Below are 16,697 nucleotides of genomic sequence, written 5' to 3'. Positions count from 1 at the left end.
GGTCTGTGGCGCTAGCATGCAGGCGGGGGCGACCGCCAGGAAAAAGATGAATTGAACTCACCAGTGTCAGTGGTCCGCCGAGGTGCTTAGATTTATCGTGATCAGGCGGCGATGGTAATGGATTCAGTGAACTGCTGGGTGACTACGTAGTTATTAACCTGTTCAGGTGGTGCAATTGGTGGCCAATGCGTGGCACCAACAACGGAGATTTCGTTCGTGGTGTGCGTGCAACACAATAGTGAAAGGTGGTGCCCGTAAGTTTTATTTTAACCGGTTCCGACCCTAGACTTTTCCATAGTTGGCACAGTTGAATGAGAGAATTAATTGAATTGCATTAGTGGCCCTTGGGGGTGGGTGGCTAAATAGTGAGGCATTCAAGGGCAGCATGCACCCGCCAGGTCTTGGTCAAGGGCAGCACTAACCTGCCAAGCGACGTGCTTAGTCCTGGTCAGGCGCCGTTGTGGGTGAGCAAGGTACTGAGGGTGTACCAGTACCTAGAACAACGGAAATAGTGGGGGTCAGGTGCGGAGTAATTCCGGGTGTGAATCCTCGTCCGAGGGTGCCCGGGCTAATAATTACCTTCTCAAAGGCGAGGTTTGTTTTGCCCCGCTGTCGAGTAATCCAGAGTGGTGTTACTCAGGAGAGGAGAGTGTGTCCTTAGTTGTGGAGCCGTGTTATTTCGGCATCCAGGAAGCTGCAATTAAAGAGTTGGAACGTGGGGGTCAGTATCGTGAGCCCGTGGGGATGTGCTTGACCCACCATAAGGGCAACGGCTAGCGGTTACCTTCAATAGCCGTGTTCGTGGGTTGATGGTGGAGACTCGATGGTCTCTCTCCACATCGCTCTCAGCGCCGGTCCGCTGTTCGCGTGTGGGCTGGATCACCAATGCATGTAGCTAAGGGGAACCAGCGTCGAGGAAGGACTAGCCACGCGTTGTCCTTAGTTGTGGAGCCGTGTTATTTCGGCATCCAGGAAGCTGCAATTAAAGAGTTGGAACGTGGGGGTCAGTATCGTGAGCCCGTGGGGAGGTGCTTGACCCACCGTAAGGGCAACGGCTAGCGCTTACCTTCAATAGCCGTGTTCATGGGTTGATGGTGGAGACTCGATGGTCTCTCTCCACATCGCTCTCAGCGCCGGTCCGCTGTTCGCGTGTGGGCTGGATCACCAATGCATGTAGCTAAGGGGAACCAGAGTCGAGGAAGGACTAGCCCAGTGCGAAGGGAGAATTCCGGGACCATTTTGGAGTGGTCAGATCTGTGACCCGGGGCCAAAGTGTTGACGTGATAGTGATTAGGAGGTGTGAATGAGTCACTTAAAATGACGTGATAGTGGTTAAAATAGGTGACCAAGTGAGTGGGTTTGAAGAATACTACTTCCAAGTGATGAAAAGTGCTCCCAAAGTGTAGACGATCGTCCTGTGGACCCGAGCCTTTAAGCACAAATGGCTATTAGCACATGCCCAATTTTCAGTGCATTAAATATACTCAATATGAATTCAAAAAAGACTTACAGAAAAACATATACACTTATTAAGTGTGATAAAATCAATTGTTCATATTAGAGGTGGAGCCTCTAGCAGTTCATCCATATTTACAATATCCATATTACTGAGTGGGGACAGTGTTGCAGATTAGTAAAAGACTCAGAGGAGGGAGGTCCAGTCCTCTGTTCGATTTAGTCCATTACGGATCGAGTCCAGCAATATTATGCATTTCAGTTCTTCTTTATTAAGGAGACTCGCCATGCTGCCTCCTCTTTGAGGTAGTTTCAGTGCCTTTAGTACTGTTCAGCGGATGTCATCCTCGTCATGGTTTGCATCAGTGAAGTGTTCTACCAGCGGAGCGTTCGGTGTCTTGCATCTAATGCGGCTTCTATGCTGGCAAATACGCGTTTTGATTTTTTGCGACGTTTGACCCACATACACTTTTTTACACGGGCATTGAATGAGATAAACAACATTACTGGAGTTACAGTTTGTTAGAGTATTGCATCTAAACGTAATTTCGTTAAACTCTAGTGTTTTGCCTTCAATGGTCAGATTACATACAATGCACCCCCCACATTTCACATGTCCAACAATGGGGGACAGACCCCATGTAGCTTCAAGAGTAGAGGGTTGGTTAGGACAAGGTAGGGCTGCTCGGACCAAGTGGTCCTTTAGATTTTTACTTTTTTTGAAAGCAAAGAGAGGGCGCTCTATCTCAAGGATGCCTGCATTGATCACAGGCCAATGTTGTAGAATCATTTTCCTCAGTCTATTAGACAAGGGGGAGAAAGTTGTTACGCATGCTATCCTGTCCTGATCTTTCTTTGGGTTTGATACAAGTAGTGTTTCTCGGGGACGGTACCATGCCCTTTTCAGAGCGTTTTTTACAACTTTTCTAGGGTAACCCCTTTCTTTAAGTTTGTTGGCCAGGATGGCACTCTCTTTGAAATAGTCCTCCCTGTTTGAGCAATTTCTCCTAATTCGAAGGAATTGGGAGAAAGGTAGCGAATCCCTCAGGGCCCTGGGGTGATTGCTAGTGTATTCCAACAGCGTATTCCTCTCAGTGGGTTTTCTGAATAGGCGTGTTAGAAGTTCACCTTCATGATGGAAAATTGTTAGGTCCAAAAAGTTGATAGAAAACTTATCAGACGAGGATGTGAAGTTAAGCCCCGAACAGTTATTGTTCATCCAGTGCATAAAGTGGCGTAGAACATTGACTTTCCTTTCGCAAACTAATCAAGCCATACAACTTCACCTCATAACTCTTAATAAAGATCTAACATTTCCTGTCTAGATGTCTCTTTCTCAACTAGTCGGAATTTGGCAATCTAAATGTCTTTTAAAATAATATACCTTTTAGGACAGTCCTGCCTGGAGTTGCTGTTTAGTTGATTTCTTCTCAATACGTTACTAGTTTTTCTTCAAAAGATTAGAATTTTATGATACTTGGGATGAATGTCCGCAGCCTGTTCATTGATCAGGTGCAGTTTTTTAATTACTAGTTCTTTGGAAGGAGGTACATGAACCAGAATCTATCTTCTGTTATCTTTTTATTTCGTTAAGGCCAGATACTTGTATAAAGTAGATTTTTGTTGACTTTCATCAGATGCAGAAGATATCATATAGCAAAAGGCCACTTATTTTCCCACTCAAAGTCTGCATAGAAAACCAGGAGTGTGTATTAAATCCAATGTTACCCAGAGGATCAGCCATCAGGGTGTTTAATGGTCTGAGAAATTCAGAAGCAGGGATTTTCAGTTCATGGAACAGCAGGTCATTCAGCTGGATTTTACGAGTGTAGAAAAAACTGTCTGTTCTTAAAAAAATGCGGATATGTTTCCATAGTTCATCTTGGGACAAGACTTGTATTTTATCAGAAGACAGTGTGGTCTCTGTCAAGGGGATCTGCTGGTCACGTGAGAGAATGCAGTGATGGTCCCATGCTTAGCTTTACAAAAGTAGAGCTTTGCATCCTCAATTATCAGACAATGTTGAAGTAGGTAGATGTCTGCATTCAACGCTGCATATACTTGCTGTGCCTTTCCACAGGAGTAGAGAAGAACAAGTTACTTAGCTTTGGTAATATTATTCTGATGGATATAACGACTCCTGCAGGTTCCTTATTCAAGCCTGTTACCAGGCATTGGAGTGGTTACAGAAATTATTTCATAGCCATCCTTCATCACCAGCCTCACATAGCAATGCTTGGAGTTGACAATGGCGGCTCACGGCTCCCCCAGAAATGATGTTCTGACCTCCATGTAAGTAACTTGCCTTCTAATGGATGAAAACATCAGCAAATTTCTTTCTTACTTACTGGTTAAGTATATTTTCCTTGTAGAACCTGCAACACTGCCCTAACAAATTGAGACTATGCATTGCTTACCAGCTCAAGGCCATGATGTTTCGAGAAATGACCAAATAGTCACTCGACAATTTGACTTCACCGAACAACTCTGAGATGTAGCAATTCTGCAGCCATGCCTCTTGCAGAATAATCCCTTTACCTTTCTTGAGGGGACGTCCCAGCTAACCATTAACAGTTTTCATAATCAGAGAAATCCAACTGAAAATAATTTGCTTTTGAACAGTGCAACCCATCTTTAGCCTTGAAAGGTAACAAATAGGTTATCTTCCGTCTTAAAATCGCTGGATATACAAATATAGTAATGCAAACGCCTTCTGGGGTCTAGCCTAGGAAGAATTCTTTTATCTTTTGGGAGATAAGGTAGAGAAAAAAAATCTGGAAAAACATCTAACTCTGATACAACTTTTCAGAAAAAAGAAGGCTTAACTTGAAGGATCACTTTATCCCTATGGAGTACTGTAAAAGGATGAGAAGTGAACAGAGCTGAAGCTCTTCTAGCCAAAATAGCAGGGAGTAATGATGCTACTGTCTCACAAAGTAACTCTAGATCACAAGCCCACAGGGGTTTGAATGGAGACTCATCCGAAAGACAGTATCAAATTCCAATACCAACAAGGAGCATAAAAGGGACTCAAGATGGAACCTTTATTTAATACCTTAAGAAACCTGCTAACTAGATGCAACCCAAACAAAGTGCGCTCCTCAGCCAAAAACCAGCTAGTGCAGCAGCTAAAAAACATTTAACAGTACTGATATTAAGCTCCTTCTCTGCTAAAAGAACAGCATATTATAAAAATGCCTGCATCTGCTATAAGAAGTTAGATTATGCATTGAGGGGGAGTAAACCCTTCTCAAGCAACAACCACAATCCTTGTCAGGGTGAACCACAAAAATCAGCAAAGTAACCAGTGCTTTACCCTCTGGCATATTGGCACAAATGCAGTAAGGCTTAGCTTAGAGGAAATGGGTAAAGTATGTGTGCAGCAGACAGACAGTAATAAAGTGACAACATAACACAAGAAAAATCCCATAAAAAGGAAGAAAAATAGAGTACATTAAATGATACAAGAACAACAAAGAATCAGTAGAGCTGGAGATATACAATTTAAGTTGTCAGTAAAAATAGTGCCAAAGAACGCAAGTCTGACTGCGATGGCGCACAAGCCAGCCGTGGTCGGTAGTGGGAGTACCTGCCACGCGGTGACGTGGGGAGGGGGAGGGGCAGGGTAGTAGGGAGTAATCCATGGATTTCGGAGGTTTACAGGTAAGTAAACATATAACGAAAGAAAACGAACTTTGTTGAATGCACTGGATCTCCAAATGCGATGCAGTGTGCGCAACACAATTCGTTTTATTTATTTATGTTTAATTACCTGTAAACCTCCGTAATCCATAGATTACTACCCCCCACGCTGCCCCTCCACCTCCCCACGTCACCGTCCGGCAGGTACTCCCACTACCGACTGCGGCTGGCACAGGTCAGGTACATGACTGAGTTCAGCCTGCTGGAAAGTGTACCTGGATGTACTTGCGCTGAGATGTGAGGTCCTGTGCCGATAAGGTCGCTGATCAGGATTTGCAGGGGACTGTAATGAAAGGTCCTTCGCAGAGTCACATCGCTCTGCATCGGTTCCGATGGGGCATGTGATCAAGAGCTGCGAGTTGCTGTGATGCAAGGACCTGCATTACACTGTGTAGGTTTTTATGAGGCCATTGATCAGATAATGCAATGTGGTATGATAAGAGGTCCTGCGTCGAGTTGCATCATGCTGCCACCAATGAAGAGATTAGCGGTGCTGCGATACAAGTCCGTGTGTTGAGTAGCTTTGCACTGTGTCAGGTTTGAGGAAACCCTCAGTTGGACAAAGAGGAGTACACTTTGTTGCCTGCCAAGGTTCCAGAACCTTGAGGGGCACCTCTTGTGGATCAGAATTCACTCAAGCAGAGACCGGCAGCAGGGCAAAGGCAGGTCGAGTTGGGTCGGGTCTGGTCAGCTTGGCAGATGCAGGACAGGTCTCTGGGGCTTGTTATATCTCTGTAGGTCACACAGGAGGCCAGCCAGCTAGCCCTTGGAGTCACTCTAGAGGTCCTGGTTTCAAGGAGCAGGTCTAGGCTTCCATCGGTAGGCAGCAGGGCAGTCCATCAGCAGCTTGCCAGCAGAGTAATCCTTCTTATGAGTGTTCCACAGGAACAGAAGTTTTGTCAAGAGGTGGTTGAGGTGGTCCCATATTTCTACCTGATGCCAGCCTTTAAAGTAGGAGTGACATCCTTGCTACTCCCACATCTGATTCTGAAAAGTTCTCCCCTTCCCCGCCAAAGCTCTAAATTGTCTGAGGTGAAAAAGACTAGTGTTGAGTTCCTGTGCTGGAGGCAGCCCTTTGAAATATAAGTGGGGCAGGGAAAAGCTCCACCCCATCAATCCCAGCAGATTGACCCAACTTGCCAACTCCTAGTCCCCTTTGTCTCAGTGTCTGGGAGGAATACACATTCATGTGACCTAGGCAGCTGGCATCAAATGGTTAGGTCAAGAAAATGCAAACTTTCTAAAAGTGTCATTTTCAGAACTGTGACTTAAAATATGACTTTACCATTAAACATGTTTTTACATTGAAATTCATTTAGATCAAAACTTAAGTTAGTACCTATTAAATGTAAGCTAACCCAATGTTATCCAAGGGGATAGATAAGCCTTGCAGCAGTGAAAAACTCATTTAAGAGTTTTTCACTGCCAGGACACGTAGAACTTAAAAATACATGTCTTACTTTCTATATAGAATGAACCCTGCCATGTGGGCTGTTTAGGACCTACCTTAGAGGCGACATATGTAACATATGTATTAAAATGACACACTTAGTCTTAGTGTAGGATTTATTTTGCCAGGTCGAACTGGCAATTTTAAAACTGCACCACAGACTGCAATGATAGGCCAAAGACATGTTTAAAAGTGCTACTTAAGCAAATATCACAGTGAGTGCTGAAGGGCCACTATTACAGTAGCATTAATAAATGGGCCAATTAGATGCAAGCTAATTGTACCAGATTTTAGGGAGAGAGCACAAGCACATTATCACCTAGTTAGCAGTGGTAAAGTGCACAGCGCCCTAAAGCCAACAAAATCAAATTCAGCAAAACAAGTAAGATGAAGGTGGGGCAGGCAGGGTGGGGGGTAGTGGAGTCCGACATACGACAGACAGGAGTAAGGTAAGTAATTAAATAAATAAATCTATTTACCGTGCGCACGCTGCATTGCCAACTCGGCGATGGAGTGCGCGCAAGGTAAATTGTCCGTCATATGTCGGACTCCACTATCCCCCCACCCTGCCACTCCCCCGCCCGCCCCTCCGCCCTGCAGCACTTACTTGGCGAGCCGCCACTGGGCAGGTCTACCACCTGCAATGTATTAACAAAATGTTCAGAACACAAAGCTGCAAACACAGACCAGCTGCTTAAAAAACAACTCTGTTTGATGGTCTATGTGTAGCTAAAATGTCCAGAAAAAAGCACTAGGAAAAAAATGCTAACCTCTCAATTTCGAAGCTCAACAATTGGATATTCACACAGAGTCCCCTAATTGATACATCATTCAGTAATAGTACTAACAATACCTGCTGTCCCAGGTAGGAAAAACGTCTAAGTAAAATCCGACTACTATAATATCATATGAGATTGTCGTAGAAAGGCTGCTCAGAAAGTCTACTGTCCTGTTTTCCTTTCCCCCTAGAAGAGCTACTGTTAGGCCAGTCCCTCTGTCGTTAGATCTCTATCAGAGTTATGGAGATTCATTACACAGGGAACAAGAACCCACCCACCCTGCTTGTCCAAATACCACATTGCAGTGGTTTTGTCCACCTGCCATTGGACTTTTAAAGCCAACTTGATATATCCTGATCCAACATGTTTATCTACAACTTCCTATCATGCAGATGAGTGCCCCTCTCCTTAAAAAGAAGAATAATCACTACTATTATCTCTGGTAACTGGGGGTTACAACATTCTCAACTTCAAACATACTCTTCACTCTTCCACCACTGTAATTGCCTTAGCACTGCAGGAGGAGTAAGATTGTTGTCATTTAAGTCCCAGCAGAACTTGTTCCATTGAAGATGTAGATCCCACTTTTGCATCCTTAAATGGACTTCAGACATAAGGAAGATACACAAGGCCCACAGGCCTAACCCTTTTGCAGGTTAAACAGGGTTATTTGTGAATAATTGTACCATATCCTGAACCCTCTCTAAGGGTGGGAATGCTTGAATAAGTTGATTGCCTAGTACTGTTCCTATGTAACAAATTAAATGAATTATGATGAAGACCTTGGATCTCTGTTCTACCCGTTGTTCCTGCCGTTATTTTACCAACAGACCTAAGCCTAAGCCTCGCGGAACCCGCTTCGCGGGTCCCGCATCGCCCCGTGGATTGAGCGTCTGATTCCTGTGGTGCCTGAGGGGTGTGCGACAGGGCAGGGCTGCGAGCGTGGAAACTGGGACTCGCTTTCCCAGGAGTCCCGGTTTTTCCACTGGCCGAGTCACCTGGCCCGCTCTCCCTGACCGCCCCGCCCAACCTCCTTACGGCCCTTAACCTACATATACGTGAGAGCAACGCTGCGCGGGAGCCCCCGGGGCTAAGCCCGGGCAAAGGGCGGGCCGTCTGTGGCCGTCTAGGGCTGGATACGGCCGGGCTGGGCCTACCATCTAACATTGGAACTGGGGTAAGGAAAAGGTAATTGATTATCGTGCCTGCCATTGTGAGTCCCTGCCCAATCATCTAAAAAACATGGCAACAGACAACTTGAACTCGTCGCTTCCTACGTCTGTCACTACAAGTATACTGAGCCCCTTGGATAAATATTTTGCACGTGCCAAAAGGGACATAGACAAAGAAATAGAGATGGCAGAAAGGAGAGCAGAACGCCGCCTCTCTATAGAACTCTTAAAGCATAAACCTTTGATCCCCGTAAGAATTGAGCTAAAGACTCCACCTTCAAATAATAATGTCACATCTGTAGGAGAGTCTGATATGGACTTATTTAATATTAATGATATCCCCCGAATTTTTAAAGAAGGCCCCCTACAAACAAATGAAAAGGAGACCATTAACTTAAGCAACACGATACAGCCATCACTGGGTACTGAAGCCCTGATTGACCTTAATTCTCCCATCATTGTGGATCACGATTTGCCACATGTCCCTACTCACTCTTCCCCTGTACCTATTTGGACGGTGGAGGAGGGCTCTCAAGGTGAAGTACACTCACTCCAAACAGCCAAATCACTTGAAGGGAAAACACAAAAAAAGAGAAGCCTCAAAGTGTGCCGTTCGCCACCGAGGAAAAAAAGGAGGAATACAATGGGGAGAAAAAAGTCTCTTAACATAAAAACACCATGTCTAGTAAAGAACTCCCCGGTTAAAGTCAACAAACCTACTGCTAAAAAGGCAGCAAGTAAACCACAAGTGGACTCGAATATACCATTAGGAGATCACTCGTATAGAGGGATAATCGAGGACATTGAACGTCTCCTCAGATCCTACATGTTTCCCCTACTAGAAAGAGTTAAAAAGTTGGGAGAGACTATGGACCGCATTTTAGCGGAAAGGACAATAAATGAGGCCACAGGACAAAATATTTTTAAAGAAACTGAACAAGTACAGCTGCAACCAACAGCGACCCAAAGTAAAGCCCTCCTGGAAAAAACCCCCGTGAACAGTAATATAACGCCCGGCCTAGCGGACACACAAGTATCACATGGGGGAAAAACCAAGACTATGCCCACGAAGGTTCTCACAGCCACAGATGCAAGTAGAAGGAATGTACCACTAGATAAGCGGGTTAAAATAAAATATAAGGGTAATGTCGACCTCCCCCCAGAGTCAACAAACTACGTCATTATCCTGACTGGGGTCCCTAGGTTACAAACAGGTAGCATAGAGTCAGATTCCAGCCTAAAGAATAGGGTCATACACTGGCTAAGGATGAACAGACCATTGCCACCACACCTAAATGGGGACATAGTGTCTGTGAGAAGATGTGACTGGGTTGGTGTGAGACCAAAAGATATAGAAGGTGACGTAATTATTATAAATTTCAGGGACCACCGAGTTGTTACTCACATCTTAGATTGGTACTCAGGAAGAAAGGAGGGGAGTGTATCTACCCGCAATTTGACCTATTTTTATCCACAAACAATGATGAAGCCCCATGTACACTCCTTAAAAGAGGGGCACTCCAACTTCTACGCTTTTGGTAAACATAAACCATATTACACCGCAGTAAGGCAAAGCCTTAATGACCCCTTATTTCCCCCATTTCCCCCTATTCACCAATATTCTAACAGACATAACCCCCGTTTTGATTATAATCATTATCCCACCAACCCGAATCATTACTGGAATGTTCCACTACGCAACCTCCTTGACCCATTTTCGGGCATAGATCTAAATGACTGACTTGATGATTTCACAAGGAACACAAGCAGAAAGCCAGGGAGTATAAGGGAGTCTGTACCCAAGATATCTATAAGTGGACAGACATCAGGTAGTAGGTTAAACACAAACCGAGTTAATGAAAGAGGGAAGATTCAAAACAGTAAAACTGAAAATCAGATTAGGGAGGAGGAAATCACAAATATAACAGATGGGGTACCAAGGAGGGAGGTAAGGGGAAAAGTACCCCCGATAACAATTAAAGATGGAAATACTCTCAAGATAAAGAACTTAACCACAGAAGCATGCCAAATAAGCGTAGTAACCTGGAATGTATGTGGGATTGCTAGTAAGGTGTCAGAAACATCATGGGGAGAGCTTGTAAATGATATGGACATACTCTTTGTTTAGGAGACCTGGGCATCAAAGGAGGTGCACATAGATGGCTTTAAGACATTTCATGTCCCTGCAGTACCTTCCAGTCATGGTAGGCATAAAGGGGGTGTATGCGTCTATGTGTCTAACCGCCTAAATACTTCCACTAGTTCGGGTAGATCAATCTCACCTCACTTCCAAGTGGTTACCATTCATTTAAATTGTAGAAATGTGTTAATAGTGGTAAACTTCTATAACAACATTGAGAACGTCGCCTTTAGGGATGAACTATTGAAAATGTCAAAAGAAATGAGGGCGGTAAAACCTATACTAGGGAAGGACTTAATTTGGGTTTGGGTAGGGGATTTTAACGTAAATCTATGCACAATGGAAACATGCGGCTATCAAGATTATGGCATGGACGAGCACGGGGATTGCAGCCACTTTCAACATCATATGAAAGGGGAAATTTTAAATAACATCATGGCCAAGTTTGATCTTGGGTTTGCAAATAGGTTATGCCACCCTAAGGTAAAGTTCACCCCCACTTTTTTGGCAAGGGGATTACATTCTATCATAGATTTTATTATCCTGCCCAATAGATATGGTAGTCGGGTGATGAACTTCGAGACCCTTGTCTCTGGTCTGAGTGACCACCTACCAATAAAAATCCTTCTTAGTGTAACGGGAATAAACACCCCCTCACTAATTGAGACCCTGGCTTGGACGCAGAACTTAGCGGTTGCACGCCAAAACGGTATAGCCATAAAGTGGAGAATGCTAGATCCCGAAAGAACTTCACAAAAAATTGTGAAAGAGGCACTCCCATCATTACTCATATGCTTACAGGACAACCCTAGAAAAGGCGAGATCCTGGAGGCATTTAGCAATATCACTAGGAGTATACAGGGAGTGCTGACTAGGACGTGCTCCAGGAAGAATTTTGTCAACAAGGAATGGTTTGATAATCAATGTAGAAAGACACACAAAGCCCTTAAATTGGCATTAAAAGAAAAAGTAAAGGACCATGCCACGATCACAACACTTAGGAAGGCATATAATTTAGCAAGGGTCCAAAGAAAAAAGGCCATAAAGGAAAAAGCATGGCTAGATCTAACAAACGCGGCGGAGAATGGTGATTCTAAATTATTTTGGCAAGTAGTCAATTCACCATTCATTAATAATAAAGCGATGGCCAAAATGGAAATTGCCATTGATGAGAACTTATGGGTTGAGTTTTTCTCAAAAGTATACTGCAATGTCCAGGAGGAGCCCGAAGCTCAATGTAATTACTGCCCCATACCGCTAGAGTTTAATTTAGAGGAGGTCGTGACGGCCATAAAATCCACACAGAATAATAAAGCACCGGGGCCAGATGGGATCCCAAGTGATCTTTATAAATTAAATGTAGATCTGTGGGCTCCCGTCTGCCTACGTGTAATAGAGGCCTGTTGTGAAAAAGGATTTGTCAAAACATGGGCGGAGTCGTTAATCATCCCCATATATAAAAAGGGTGATAGGGATAGCCCATCAAATTACAGGCCAATATCACTCTTAGATTCACTATCGAAAATTGCAGGTAGAGTGGTGTTGACTAAGTTACAGGTTTGGGCAGAAGAGAAGAATATCCTTACGCCAGTGCAATATGGATTCCGCCCAGGGATGGGCACAGTAGAGCAAGTCTTGAACCTCGTCCTTTTGCAGGGGAAATACATTAGGGCAAAAAAGGGTTGTTTTTACGCGGTCTTCGTCGACCTTTCGTCGGCGTTTGACTGCGTGATACACAACAAATTATGGGAAACTCTAGAAGAGATGAAGGTAGACCCAGCAATTGTCCTTTTTTTGAGACAATTATATATGAATGCTACTGCTAAAGTAAGGTATGGGCTGAGCGGGGAATGTACTAGGTCTTTCCGCATACAGAAGGGGGTGAGGCAAGGATGTGTGCTGGCCCCATTCCTGTTCTCATTATATACCAACAGTCTGAAGAGGGAATTGGGAGCCAGCGGCATCGATTCCCCTAAGGTTGGGAATAGACAGATCTGCTCCCTACTGTATGCGGACGACGCTGTGCTGATGGCAAGAACTAAGGTTGGTGCCCAAAAAGCTCTAAAAAAATATGTTGACTACATGGGGGAGAGGGGCCTCATTCTTAATGCCAAAAAATCCTTTGTGATGGGATCCGGCAAAGGTGGGGCAAGATGCAAGCAACTTAGTGTGGCAGACTTTTACTTACAGGCTACAAAAACATTCCCATACTTAGGTGTCACATTTGAGGCAACGGGGGCGTGGGCCACTGAGGTGAAAAACCGATCCCTAGCATTTAAACGTTCGGTTGCGGCTGTAAAGCATTTCGCAAGTAAATTGGGGGAAAAAACAACCAGATATAATGCTTAGGATCTGTGTGGCTAAGTGTAGAAGTATCGCCCTGTACGGAGCGGGAATATGGGGATATCATGATGTAACAGTTCTCCAAATTATCGAAAATGATTTCTTCCGATACCTCCTGTCCCTTCCAAAAAGCATTTCAGTCTATAATTCCCATATGGAACTAGGAATGGCGCATCTGACAGACTTGATTAAAACGCAGCCAATTCTACTATGGAGGAGAATCTGGGTGACACCAGAATTGGCTCTGAATCGAGAAGTAATTAACGATGTCATGGCTCTGGACAATGTAAAAAGCATTAAATGGCTTGAGTACGTGAGGAAAGTCTTCGTGGATATTGAAAGGCCTGAATGGTACTATAAACCTGAGCTAATTGGGAAAATCCCCAAGAAATCTCTAAGAAATCTATGTATGGAGCACTTTAATAACTTGAGGTTTGCGACTGAAGTCAGTAAAAGAACTGTGATGGATCATCAATCGCTACTGACTTCTTATAATATTCAACCATACTTGACCATCACGACCTTGGGGTTTGAACGTTTTGTCTTATGCAGATTCAGGTTTAACATTTTTCACCACCTGGTCTCCTATCCGGATAAAAATGACTGGAACAGATCTATGGCCCCCTGCCCATGCGATAATGTATCTGTTCAGTCTACCTTCCATCTCGTACTACTATGTAAATTGTACAAGAAAGAGCGCGCTAGATGGTTGAAACACTATTTGAAAAGTGGGGCATGGCGACAATGTAGGGTAGCTTACTCGAACCTCCAACAATTAGGAAATCCTCTATGCATTAAGATTATGGCAATGTTTTTAAAAAGTGTGTTAAAACAACGGAATTCTCTATGTATCAAGGCCTAATCGATTGCTTACTTTTAACAATTTAATACTCTTTTTAAACTATTATGTGTACTTTGTAATTGTGAAATATGAAATGCTTTTATGATTTTTAAGTATGGAGAAAATCGAATAAAGCTTTGAAATTGAATTGATGAAGACCTTTTCATATTTATAGAGAACTATTAGGAAAGAGTAATGTTTACTGACAAACTTCTGCTCACACGAGCTGATAACTCATTATGATCAACCAGTTATCCAGATATGACTAGACAATGAAGCTAAACAACCTCCATGACCTGTAGGAAGACTCTCTGTGCAGAGGAGAGACAAAAAGCAATACACTGAACCTAGTTTGTGATTTGTTTATCAAAATGTGGAAGTACGCATCCTGAAAATCATGGGGTGTATCAAGTACTGCTTTTGCAAAACAGAGACACCTTGGTGTAAAGTTCATATCTTGAGCTTCTCCTTCCTCATTATTCTATTTAGGAACTGAAGATTCTAAATTGGACATTGTACGAAATTGGGATGTTGGTTGAATGGCGGGGTGACCCTTGTTCAAGCAACAGCCACAATCCCTCTCAAGGTAAACCGCAAAAGTCAATAAATGAACCTGTGCTAACCCCATTGGTAGCTTGGCACAAAAACAGTCAAGTTTAACTTAGAGGCAATGTGTAAAGTATTTATGCAGCACACAAACAGGAATAAAGAGTAAACTCAACACAACAAAAAATGAGTACATTTAAAAAAATAAAATGTCACCAAAATAAATTAAATCTATCAGTACAACTAGAATTTACAATCTTAGTGAAATCTAGCTCACAAAAGATCAAATCGGATATGGGGTAAGTTGTTCACTGTGGTGTGGTAAATCAAAGAGACCTGCCTGTGACCAATCACACCCATCCGTTGGTTATTTGTTGGTCTAGCATCCAAAGGGTTGAACTCAGGGGGCTCAGTCAAGCCAGAGACATAAGGAAGTAAAGCATGGTGAAGTTGGGGCTAACGGGCAAATTGCTGTTTGTACATATTTGTGCATGTTAAAGGAGACCTGCAAATGCTTAACCCCTGCGGGGCTGATGACGAGCTGAGCTCGTCATGGGCATAACCTGCGCTACGCGGATGACGAGCTGAGCTCGTCACGTAACGCGGGTTTTTTTAAAATACAGCGCGCAGCGGGAAATCCGCTAGCGCGCATGCGGTTAAGGGAGACCAGCTGTGCCCTCTGTTATATTCCCCCAGTGAGGATATGCCAATCCTGTTCAAAACTATAAAGCTTGCAAGTGTTTCAGTTTCACAGAGGGCGACAGCCACCCACAATGGGGTCTTTCTTGTAAGTTGCTTGTTCCAGTGCATGTCTCTGAGGATTTTTTCCTCATAGCTTCAGAACTCTCTTTGTCGCCAGAGGTATGGCTGATGGGAGGCATCCCCCATATAGATTATGAAAGACGTTGGTATCTCCCATGGGCCCTCTCACAATGGCGAAGGCTGTATCTGACCATTAAACTATACTTCCCAGTATTTTATTAAAGGAGACTGTGCAGTTCGGGCAGAGTTTGCTGCATGGTATAGTATATGGAAAATGTAAAAAACAAATTATCCTCAAAAATAGTATTAAAAATAGACCAAATGCTACAGCACCATTACATTAATTTTAAATTCAAACTATAATTAATGGAAATATATTAAAATAAATTCAATTTTTTTTTGAAGTTTAAATTAAAAAATAAGTTCTCATTAATAATGATTAAAAGTGTATAGATTTAATTAATATGAATGTAATTGTTTTAATAAAATGTAATGCTACATTATGTTTAAATTTAAAAATAGATTATAATTTATAATTGAGTAACAATTATGTACTATTTTTATATATTTTTAACATTAATTTACAATTATTTCTATTTCTTACTATTTTAAATAATCTAATTTATTTTAACATTATTTTCTTTTGGGGTTTTATTTCAATTCCATGCCTCGATTATTTTCTATGGGAGAGTTTGCAGTACCATGCACAGTGCTGGAGTTAGTACAAAGTTAAGTTACAACAAAAATGTAAGGGCCTAATTACGACTTTGGCGGTGCGGCAGCGGGCCTGCCATGCCACTGCCCTGCTGCCACACCACCAATGCTGCGTAAACACTGCCCGCTAGATTAGGAGTTTCCTCGTGAGTGGCGGGAGATGCTTTGGTGGTCCCACGGCAGTGCCTATTGAAAAGGCATTGCAAAGGGAGTGTCAAAGGCCATTCTTGCATGGCATGCACTCTGCAGTCCATGCCATGCAGGACAACGGGTGCATGCACACGGGCGCACAACATATGCCCCCCTGCATGCATTGAATAGCCCTGAGGGCACAGGGGGCCTTGTAGGGCCCGCTTTGTTTCCTCACTGCCCTTAGTTTTCATGGTGTGCTCACCGCCATGAAAACTGAGGGGATGAGTAAACTCAGAATATGCCTGGCGGTGTCGCAGCAGCAACACCAGCATATTCCTCGGCCAGACTGCCCTCCCACCGCCGAGGGATCACGGATCCCCGGTGGTTGCAGCGGTCTAGTGGAGGCGGGACCGCCACACTCAAAATGCAGCCGTCGGGCCACCAGTGTGGCAGTTCCAACTCCACCGCAAGTACGGCAGTCATATGGACCGCTGTACTCCTAATCAGGCCCTAAGTTACTACAAAAGAGCAGTTTTTGAATACCGAAAAGCAGAAAACATACTCAACAGTATAAATGTATTCAAAAGTGTAAGTTACCTTTGTGAAATAAGCACAGAGTCTTTTTGAATAAACATAAGTATTTTGTAAATCTCTGTGGTAA

At 43.5% G+C, this 16,697-nt stretch overlaps 1 protein-coding gene across 2 annotated transcripts in view; it reads right to left on the bottom strand.

Annotated features, from left to right (window-relative positions):
• Positions 1-16,697, bottom strand: part of WDR17 (WD repeat domain 17) — a 953,840-nt gene that overhangs the window by 174,419 nt on the left and 762,724 nt on the right. The gene's annotated exons all lie outside the window — the stretch shown is intronic.

Source organism: Lissotriton helveticus, chromosome 2_1 (assembly GCF_964261635.1).
Source record: "Lissotriton helveticus chromosome 2_1, aLisHel1.1, whole genome shotgun sequence".
NCBI lineage: Eukaryota > Metazoa > Chordata > Amphibia > Caudata > Salamandridae > Lissotriton > Lissotriton helveticus.
The sequence above is the reverse complement of the archived record's forward strand: the minus strand, read 5'-3'. Positions and strand labels throughout refer to the sequence as shown.